Raw genomic sequence first — 12,293 nt, forward strand, 5'->3', positions numbered from 1 at the left:
TTTTTTTTTTTTTTTTTTTTTTTTTTTTTTTTTTGAAACAGGGTCTTTCTCTGTCACCCAGTCTGGAGTGCAGTGTGATCTTGGCTCACTGCAGCCTCCACCTCTCAGGCTCAAGTGATTCTCCTGCCTCAGGGTCATGAGTAGCTGGGATTACAGGCATGCACCACTACACCAACAAATTTTTGTACTTTTAGTAGAGATGGGGTTTCATCATGTTGGCCAGGCTGGTCTTGAACTCCTGGCCTCAAGTGATCCACCCACCTTGCCCTCCCAAAATGTTGGGATTACAGATATACACCACCACGCCTGGCAAGATGACCATTTTTTAAAAAAGACTGCAATGCCTGAAGTATTTATTTTCTCCTTTATTCAGAAAAAGTTTGCCAGTCTTTAAATTCTTTTATGGTGGCCACCTCGAATCACCCAATTCTACTAACCCTGTCTTCAACTTTGCACATAGTTCCACCTCTGGAAAATGTACATCTCTTTATCTTACTGCCTTTGTTTAAGAAGAGTGTGTGTGATTTAACCGGGTTTTAAAATAATTGTGTTAAGTCATATCATCTCTGACTTTTTATATTCCCCAATTTACTCAGAAGCAATTGTTTTTCACTTTGTAATTCATTTTGGTTCATAAAATATTTGTAACTATCTAGGCACCTGGTAGATTTTGGGGGAAGAACATTTGGACACTGTCTTTATTTACTTGGTCCAAAATTGTAAGTTAATTGGTGACTTTAGAATTTCACTGCAAGCTATATAAACACATCTGGATTTGGTCAGAGAGCATCACATGTCTTTGTTAAACAAATAGAAGCATCTGCTATGTCTTTGTATCTTATTAAATCCTGATGTTAGTAACACTGATCTTGTTAAGCATGGAGATTTCAGCAAATTCTTAGGCTCTATCTCATTTGTCTGATAATGCGTATATGTGGATGTTTTCCTATTTCTATACCCACAAAACAAGTAAATCTGGAAGAGTAATCTTTTGGCACAACTAGGCAACTCTCCAGTACAAATATAGCTCCTTTAATATTTTTATTATATTTTAAATTTGTGTCTCAATAAGCACAATATTTTCTATTTAAGACATGGCTCTGATAAATAACTTTTATGCATATAGTTCAAACCACAAAAATCATAATATCCAGCATGATGGAATTGATTTACTGTTGGCCATAAAAATACATATTCTTTGGAGATTAGCAAATAATAAAACCTCACATTCCAAAATAAAAAAAAATAAGTGAAAATAAGCCAGCAATTTAAGAAAAAAAAAAGTGAAAGAATAACCAAATATCATTGACATAATTCTGTTTGGTAGAATGTTATCAGAAAGACATTTAAGCAGATTTGGAAGGAGTAGGCAGATGGTACTATGTACGGTATTATGCAGTTCAAAGATAGGATGATAGAGTCCAAAAGTGCCTGAAGTTGACATCTAGGAACCTGAATTTTATTCTCTTCTCTGCGCTAATTGTTCTGTGACATTTGCTCTATTCTAGGTATCAACTTCGTCATGAAAATCTGGAACATAAAAATACACAAACTAGTGGTTGGGTTTGGTGATTTGTTTTATAGCTCATTCAAATTTTAACTCTCCACAATACAACTGGAATTTACTGATAGTTTTCTTACATACAATGTATTAATAATTTTGCAAGTTTAGTGCACTAAGAAAATTCTCACTTTATATTCTAGTCTAAAATGAGTGAGGACCGCATGCGGTGGCTCATGCCTATAATCCAGGCACTATGGGGACGCTGAGGCAGGCAATTGAGGTCAAGAGATTGAGACCATACTGGCTAACATGGTGAAACCCAGTCTCTACGAAAAATATAAAAATTAGCTGGACGTGGTAGAATGCACCTGTGGTCTCAGCTACTTGGGAAGCTGAGGCAGGAGAATCCCTTGAACCAGGGAGGTTGCAGATACCATCTCAAAAAAAAAAAAAAAAAAAGAGGACATTTTTCTCAGTCTAAAAATTTCTGATCAGATTTTGCCTAGTGCTGATCACCCTGAACATTAGTAAATCTACCAGGATGTTTTGCTTATGGTTGCACTCCACTGAAATAAAATTGTATTTTTTTATATCTCTCCTGAAAATTCAGATATGCCAGACATTATGCATATTCTGTTGATATTTGCATACCTGCACCCTGTAGAGTAACAAGCCTAAGCACTATTTAAATACTTAACACTTTCATGCTTAGACTTCATGCTAAGTCTAAGAAGAAATATTGAAATACAACATTAAAAAATGAAGCTCCTCAAAACATCCCAAGATCGTCGTGAATTATCAGCACCTTGTTAAGATAATTGTACATATTTTAATAAGGGTTCTGTAATAACTGCCTATTATGAAGAAAATTAAATTTGGAAAATAGGTAGCATTTGGCAAGGGGGTGATAGGTTAAAAGACAATTACTAACTCACAAAAAAAGAGGTAAGATGTTTATTATATCTTCAAGAGAATATTCTAGTACCTTCTCTTATACACTGCTTAATGGGAACCAGAGAAAAGTAACTCACATGTCAGGCTAATGTTGTAACATAGCCCTAGAAATATTTTCAATTTCATCATGTCTCAAAGGGAATTTTCAGCAGAGTACAATCCTTATATTTAAACTCCCGAGAAGAATAGAGAACATTTCCTAGGTGAAGTGAAATTAGTGAGTCAGAAAACCCAGCAAGCTGCTACAAGTTCCCTTTTGGACAGAGATCTGAGGAATTGGCTCTGTGATCCTGAAATGCCAAGTAAATATAGTAAACTGAATATAGTGAACCTAACCAGTAAACCAAACCACCTTGTCTGAGACAAGGGTGTTCTGATGGGCGGTATATTATTAAATATTACATGCGTGTATTAAAATGCATTGGAAATCAGTTTGCATTGTCATTAAAAGATATTTTTCACAAAATTCTGGAGTTATACATTGTCATTCCAAGATACTTAATTTATCCTTAATACCTGATTATCAGCATTAAGTCATTCATTTCAAGAAGAAAAAAAATGGGTTGACTATTATTGTGGGTTGAATTGTATCCACCAAAAAGATATGGTGAAGTTGTAAATGTGACCCCAATGCCTGTAAAAGTGACCTTATTTAAAAATAGGATCTTTAGAGATGTAATTATGTTAAGATGAGGTCAAATTCAATTAGGGTGGTTCCTAATGCAATGACTGTTGCCCTTATAAAAAGAGAAAACAGATAAAGACACAGATGCACAGGCAGGATGCTGTGTAAAGACAGAGGAAGCCAAAGGTATTACATGCAAGCTAAGAAATAGCAAGGATTACCAGAAGCTAGGAAGGGGCAAGGAAAGATTTTACCCAGTCTCTTATAGGAAACAGCCTTTCTAACACCTTGATATCAGACTTCTGACCTTCAAAATATGAGAGTATAAATTTCTCTTGTTTTAAGCCATCCACTTTACAGTATTTTGTTATGGTAGCCCTAGGAACTTAATATAAATGTGAAAATTCACTTAGGAACATTCACATTATCAAACCTGTTTTCCATGTAACAATTTGTTGATTAATAATGACTACCTTTACTGCAAAGAAAATAAGGTGACATATTTGAGGGGAACAAATCTGAGAGTAATTTTTTCAATCTCATTTTTTTTTCCTACAATCTAAACAGTTGGTTTCCATAGAGAATATGTAAGAATCCAAACTGCAAATAATCAGCAGTGTTTTTTTTTCTTTTATTGGTCTAACAAGCAAGCATATTGATTAGTCTTATTTTAAGTCCAGGCCTTCCTGACTGGAATATGCCTGGGTTTCATAGGTGAATCTATTTAGGAATTTCTTTCAGATTGTTTTTGTCTGCCTTCTGGAAAACATGAGTATAAAATATTTTTGATTTTATGTGGGGACGAAAATTCATTATATGAAGAACACTAAAAAGATTTGGGGTTGGGAGACATTTTGCTGACAACAGGTTTAATAGAAGTGTTATATTAGTCATGCTTGGTTGCCTATACATATAGCTAGATGCATTTAAATATCAATGTTCTGCAAATTTAAGATTTTGAGATCCTTCTGAAAAATCATTACCAAAACTAGGATAAGTGATACCAGCAGTATACAGTGAATGCATAAGAATAAATATGAATAAAATAGTAGAGTTGCTTGGTAGTCAAGCATCTGGAGCTCTGTTATTTGTGAACATAATACTTGTGCCTTTAAACAACTGGGATTTTAAGATTTAAATTGGAATGAGGTTACTGGTTTTAAAGCTTTGATATTTCCAGGCTATTGCAAAAACTGCTGAACCTTTGAACGGCACAATGCAAAGAACAATTGCCCAGAGAATTTTACTTAGCAAAGTAAACCCCACATAAGTTACTGCATGGAGAGTGGGAGGAAATTAATATTTGCTGAATAATTATAGCCAATATCATTGACTGATTAGTCACTAAATACAAGGACCATAATTATCACTACACACATATTTTGTCCTGTAATTTAAGATGGCACAATTTGAGGTGGCATATTCTGGCCTACACAGGAAAAAGGAATATATCCTAACTGGTCTTGTATGACTGGCATAAGCTGGATACTGAAACCTGATAAGACATTAAAATAAATTAAAAATTTGGACCAAATTCTCTAAAAAATAGATTTAAACATTCTTAAGAAAATATTAATAACTACATGTAATAAATGCAATAGTATATAAAGGTAGTTCATTAGAAGATAGAGTTTGTAAGAAATTCTAAAAAATGCAGAATTTGTTTAACACTGAAAATTATTCAAAGTAAATCAAACATTAACAGAATAGCAGTGAAGAACATATGATCTACTCAATAGAGTCAAAAAAAAAAAGAATTTGACAAAATGCAATATTCAAGATTAAAAAAATGAAAAGGTAAAAGACTTTTTAAGAAACAAGGAAGAAAGAAAACAGTTTGAGGTTCAATAAAGGGAACTAAACAAGTACAACTAAAAGAAGTAACTACTTTGAACACACTCCACTAATATCTGGAATAAAGTTAGGATGTTTGCACTCAGTGATTCTGTTCAGCATTGAACTGGGGCATTCTATCTAGTGTAATTGGTCAAGAAAAAAATTAAAGGCTTAAAGTTTATTTAAGAAGAAATAAAATTTTGCTATTTACAAATGACAGGATTGATTATACAATAAATACTAAGGAATATATAATACAACTACTTGGCTCAATAAATGAATTTAGCATATTACAGAAAAAAATAAACTTATTTCTAATTTCTAGCAGCAAATTAATAAAAAGTAAAATTAATTTTATTCATGATAGCTTCAAAAACAATCTAAAATTAATGAGATGTTCAAGATTTGTACACTGTGAGGGCCGGGCGCGGTGGCTCAAGCCTGTAATCCCAGCACTTTGGGAGGCCGAGGAGGGTGGATCACGAGGTCAAGAGATCGAGACCATCCTGGTCAATATGGTGAAACCCCGTCTCTACTAAAACTACAAAAAATTAGCTGGGCATGGTGGCGCGTGCCTGTAGTCCCAGCTACTCAGGAGGCTGAGGCAGGAGAATTGCTTGAACCCAGGAGGCGGAGGTTGCGGTGAGCCGAGATCGCGCCATTGCACTCCAGCCTGGGTAACAAGAGCGAAACTCCGTCTCCAAAAAAAAAAAAAAAAGATTTGTACACTGTAAATCATCAAAATAAAATGAAGAAATAAATTAATGGAGAGATACTATATTTTTGGATCAGAATATTCAATATTGTTACGATATTAATTTTCCCATATCAACCTACAGATTCAAGATAATCTCAATTAATCTCAATTCTCAATTTAATGAGAATCAGAAATTTCTATTATATCAAACATTCTTCCCATGTTTTTGTTAGTGTGGTAACATCACTATAACTAAAATGACCAAAGCTAGCATGGCCAATATTGGGATGAACTGACATCATGCTCCTGATATAAGTTTTCCTCATAATGTAATTATGATCAGCAATTCCAAAGTAAGAACATTCTTCCAAAAAGAAAATAAAAGACATTCTTCAAAAAATTCAGATCAAGGAGCAAAAACAAAGCTCAAGAATTTCTCCAGATGTTAAAGCACTAAAGATAATGAAATCCTCAGGGTGATCATAGATTGTATCTCAGTAACAAATTCCTGTTACTCTTCCTTTTGAATCTTTACTTTTCATTTCCTCTTGATACTTTTTCTATTTGTTTACAGCTATATTTTAGATGACTTCTATACTTAAAAAAATAGCCAATAACAAAAGCTCACTTGAATACATTGTTTCTTTGAATGATTTTTTTTTTTTTTTTTTTTTGTATCTCCTGTGTTCAGCACTATAACCTCCTCACTCCCAAATAAGTAGTTTTTTAGCTATTGTGTTTGCTAGGTGCTAATGTGATTTCTTGTTTTAATTGATTTAATAGTTGCCATACATCTTACAGAAGAAAAGTCAAGCTATAAACAACAACATTGTGATAACCAATAAAATTTGCATATGTAACGTTTAGATAATGTCCATGTTAAATATTCTAATTTTGATAACTGTTTTTTCGTTTTTAAGGGTGTTTCTTTAATCTTAGGAAATAGATGCAAATACTTTTGCATCTAAATGTAAGGGCCATTGTATCTCCAACTTCCTCTAACTCTGAAATTGTTTTTAAAATTCTTATACATACAAACCTTGTGTGAAATAAAAGAGAAAATGAGAAGGAAAACAAATGACAAAATGTAAACCAATGGTGAATCTAGGCAGGTGTATAGGAATTTCTTGTTTCATTCCTGCAACTTCTTTATAATTTTGAAATACCAAATTAGAAAAAAACAAAGAAAGATAAAACATAGAAGACTTCCACAAAAGTGGATGGTAAGTTTAAGACTACAACTGGGGAACAGATGGGGCTGGTTCCTCAAGAGAATACATTTTTATACAAGGGCTATTTTTTGTAGATCAGTTACTTCTGTGCGATCCAATCAAAGCAGTTTTAAGGAAACTTATAATGAGAATCCCAAAGCTACCTGGAATTACATTCCTGTTAACTACAAATTGACTTTCACTGAAAACAGAAGAAGCTTTTATTCAAAAGACTGCTCCAAAGCAATTCTTCACGCCCAGCTGACTATCCCACAGCCTACTTTCCTAAAATAACTAGGTTATTTGCAAGCTTAGCTCTGTTATTTGCCCTGAATTATCCATATGTCAATATTATATTCAAAACCCTCTGAGCCACTAACTATCCTAAATTTTTTCCTGTTTCAGAAAAAAAAAAAAAAAAGCTGTTTATTTTTTCAAATTCAACTTCCGTCTTTCCAAGAACAATTATTTTCCTGGGCCATTGATCTCATATTGCCAGGCCTCCTCAATAAAGATTGCACTCTGTTTCATCAACCACAAATTCCTGTTACTCTTCCTTTTGAATCTGTACTCACTTTTTATTTTCTATTGATACATTTTCTATTTGTTTACAGTTATATTTTAGATGATTTCTATACTTTAAAAAATAGCCAATAACAAAAATTCACTTGAATATATTGTTTCTTTCAATGGCCTTTTCTTTTTGTACCTCCTCTTTTCAGCACTGTAACCTCCTCACTCCCAAATAAGTAGTTTTCAAGTCATTGGGTTTGCTAGGTGCCAGCATGATTTTCCTGTTTTAATTGATTTCATAGTCATCATACACCTTACAGTTTTATGCTGCCAATTAACTTAATTTTACAGAGAAGAAATTTAAAGAAACTTAAAGACATTAATTTGTCCAAAGTCATGTGATTAATTAGGGGTGGGTTTTGAACCAGGGTGTGATTCCTGAGCATACTGTTTTACTCAGAATATTAAGTTCTACAATACTGAATTATTTTATCTGCACACAATCTGGTTTCTTTCCTCCGTGCTAGCTTGAGAAAAACTCTCTTGAAGTTGACCGTGCCTTTTCTCAGTGTTTTAGGGCTTGATGTTGTTAAGAAACAGCATAGCATTGTAGTTTTAAAGCTTAGCCACTACAGCAGGAAAAATAATAGGTTTAAATCCTAGTAGTCTTACTTCCTGTCGGTGTGATTTTATCATTGACCATTCTAAGCCAGGTCTTTCATCTGAATTAAATGGAAGTAAGAGTAAAATCTACCTCATATACTGTTCTTTAAGAATTAAATTAAATTTGGTCATGCATTAGAGAGCATTTATCACAATGCTTAACACTGTTAAGTTGGCCACACCTAAGTTTCAATAAATGATAGCAATTATTCATTAGCAGACTTCCTTTGCTTTCCATTCACTAGCTTGGCTCACTTACTTCTTCACTATTTCTTTATGACTCCCATGCCCTTTCTACTCATTCAATCTTCAAAATCACCTTTGGCTCTCTACATACATTTAAAAATATTTATTTGTCTAGAAATACGGCTACAATTATCACATTATTGTAGGTGACTCTGAATCAGTTTCTTGGTCTCTGAATACTCTGTAATCTTCAGAATTAATTAACGATTTTCACGAATTCAAATATTGTTAGTTTTTCTTTATTTATTTTTTTTCTTTTTTAAACCTGGCAGCCTCCATAATGACACATGAATTATCTGACAAATTGTTTTGGTACTCCCCATGCCCAACTACTTCTTGGTTCTTTGCCCATCTTCTTACATATCATTTTCAACTGTCCTTTCATCTACATCCCTGTTAGAAAGATCAATGAAAATATGACAAGTGAAGCATGATGCTAACTTTTGCAGTAGATTGGGTATGTCAAAATTATAGGCAGTAATCAATCTCAGGCATATATGAGTTAGGAATGTAAGGGCTACAGGGTTTCAGGAAGGCCATTCTAAATATGAAGAATGATTAATTTCCTTTGGGCACATACCCAGTAATGGATTACTGGGGTAAATGTTAGCTCTGTTTTAAGTTCTTTGAGAAATCTCCAAACTGGTTTCCATAGTGGCTAGACTAATTTACTTTCCCACCAACAATGTATAAGTGTTCTCTTTTCTTCACAACCTCACCAGCATCTGTTATTGTTTCACTTAAAAATTAAAAAAAATTTTTTTTTTTGAGATGGAGTCTTAATCACTCTGTTACCCACACTGGAATGCAGTGGCGCCATCTCAGCTCACTGCAAGCTCTGCCTCCTGGGTTCAAGGGATTCTCTGCCTCAGCCTCCTGAGTAGCTGGGATTACAGGTGTGCACCACCATGCTTGACTAATTTTGGTATTTTTAGTGGAGACCGGGTTTCACTATGTTGGTCAGGCTTGTCTTGAACATACTTCTGACCTCAAGTGATCTGCCTCCCTCATCCTCCCAAAGTGTTGGGTTTACAGGCATGAGCCACCATGCCTAGCCTGTTTGAATTTTTAATAACAGCCATTCTGTCTGGTGTGAGATTGTATCTCATTGTTGTTTTGATTTGCATTTCTCTGATGATTAGTGATGACTTTTTTCATGTTTGTTGGCAGCTTGTATGTTTTCTTTTGAGAAGTGTCTGTTCATGTTCTTTGCTCATTTTATAAGGGGCTTATTTGTTTTTGCTTGTTGATTTGTTTTAGTTCCTTACACAAATAGATTCTGTATATTAAACCTTTGTAAGATGTAGTTGGCAAGTATTTTCTTCCATTCTGTAGGCTGTCTGTATACTTGGTTGATAGTTCTTGTGCTGTGCAGAAGCCATTCACTGAAAAGATGCATGCACTTGTATGTTCATCGCTGTGTGATTCACCATAGCAAAGACATGGAATCAATTTAGGTGGCCATCAATGGTGGCTTGGATATAGCAAATGTGATACATAGACAACAAGGAATACTATGCGGCCATAAAAAGAACAAAATCTTCTGCAGACATGTTTCTTTGGAGGCCATAATCCTAAGTGAATTAACACAGAAAAAGAAAACTAAATAATGCAAATTGTCACTTATAATTGGGAGGTAAACACTGAGCACACATGTACATAAACATGGTAATAATAGCCACTGTGGACTACTGGGGTGGGAGAGGGGGAGAGGGGAACTTGTGTGAAAAAAACTGCCTATTGGGAACTATGCTCACTATCTGGTTGATGAGATCCATACCCCAAACCTTAGCATCATTCAATATACTCATGTAATAAACCAGCACATATAACCCATATCTAAAATAAAATTTGAAACCTTAAAAAATAAAACAAAATTAAAAACATGAAAAAACATATGGACATTGTGGTAACAGAGATGCAGGTTGAACAACATGTGAAGAAGGCGGAGAGCCAAATGTCCTGGCAGAAAGAAAGCATCCAAGAGCTCAAAAATAACTTGGAAAGAAACAAAATGATATTTTGTGTAGTTTATTTGATAGCAATTAAAAAAATTAGTTTTCTTTTTGGAGAGGTTTTATTCTCTAATCTCTCCTCAATTGACTATATGTCAGATCTTGATTGATTTAGTTTTCTAGAGCGTTGATAATTTTGTACTGGTAGGTCACTACAGACTTGGGGAAGTACTACATCCTTTCTTTATTCTCACTCTGAGAAGTGCAGTTTTTCAACACTAGTTTAGACTTTTTCTGTTCTATTAAAGAATGTTGGTGTCTCAAGACAGGAAGACCCTTAGTTTCTTATCCTATAGGGTAAAACTCTTTAATTATAGTATTCTGAAGTTTCAAAATATATTAAAAAAGTATACACATGATAGAATGCCATATACTATGAAATAATACAGAATTAAAGTAAAATTTTCTGCACTCTGGAAAAACCTATTTGTCTAAAAATATAAATGAATAGGTTATACTTAAAATTCTGCTTGTTTTTCTTAAACCTATTTTTAATTCAAATATTAAAAAAAATTAAAGGTTCTGGTTTGTGTAAAATGAAAAGGTCAAAACCCCTGAATCACAAAACATTTTTATCTTCAAAATTTGGTAAACATAATTTCAGATGTGATTCTGTCTATTATATGTAGACATAGATATAAAAATATATATAATTGCATATGCATCTATATATGGATGAATGGATGGACAGAAAAGTATGTTTGCATCTTCCTATAAGTGTACTTAAACATATGTCATTTAATTTAAATTGAATTGGAAAATATTTATTAAACTTCAGATATAGACTTTACTATAAGTGATATGTATTCATTAAATATCTTAAGATTTAAATATGTACATAGGCCTATATGAAAAATCAATTAGAGGATTTTTATTTTTTAATTGTATGTTTCAAATTTAGATATCATAGAATAAATCCCTGCTATGGAAAACGATATAATATTAACATACTTTCACTTCACACATACTAATGTTGTTACTTGTATTATTAATTCTACCTTGACAAATTTTGAAACAATTATATTTTTTATACTATACCTTTTATAATTGTTCACTTATAGATCTACATTTTAAAGGTTTCAGTATTTACTGCGATAATAATATCTATATTATGGCATATTTTGTTTAACTGAATGTCATTAAAATTAATTTTGTTTTTATTCGGTTATTTTTCCCCAAAGGAAAGCTTCTAAAATCCATTATTTTTTTCTCTGCAAACCAAGGATAATTTTCTTCTGAATCTACACTTGAAATTAATAGAAAATCATATATCTTTTACATAATTATGTATCTGTATCATGCATCCATTCATCCATATATACATGCATATATATACTATAAATATATATGATACAACTTTTGTATTTCAGAAATCTGCAGAAATTTTCTTCTGGCATTAAGTCTTGCTATGTACATGTCAGGAGCCAACTGATTGTTCTTTCTTGTACATCATTCAGGTTTTTTCATCTGCATGGCTGCATATCTAACTATTTATAAGATTAAGAAATGTTATCAATGTATATCTTTGCTTGTTCTTAAGTATCATGAGGTATGTTTTCAATTAGAAGATATATTTACCTCAGAATCTTTAAATTATATAATTGAACATATTTGTCATCATCTCTCTGTAACTAGCCATGAAGCTTTATTAACCTCATCTCCTTGAGCAAATACTCACTTTACCCATGCTACTCCCAGGCTGCTACCTGTGATTTACTTAACTTCACAAATACAATCATATATACTATCAAGTGAATGGTACCTCTTACTTGTACAACATATTGAGTATGATGTACCTATGCCCATAGAAATAGTCATCCTGATAAAATATTTGTAGGAATGAACTTTCATATTTCTGACACTTGCTTTTCCTGAAGTTGACTTATTCATGGAGGTTAGAAGTATATGTTTCTTTCTAGGGCTTTGACTATAGTTGTTTTTTTTTTTTTAATCTCTGAAGATGTATATATATTTTTTCCTTTAGCCTCTGCTTTGGTGAATTACATGGATTCATTTTTGAATTTGGGAG

The sequence above is a fragment of the Sapajus apella genome, unplaced genomic scaffold (genome assembly GCF_009761245.1).
Source record: "Sapajus apella isolate SASKATOON/1434 unplaced genomic scaffold, GSC_monkey_1.0 scaffold16, whole genome shotgun sequence".
Lineage (NCBI taxonomy): Eukaryota > Metazoa > Chordata > Mammalia > Primates > Cebidae > Sapajus > Sapajus apella.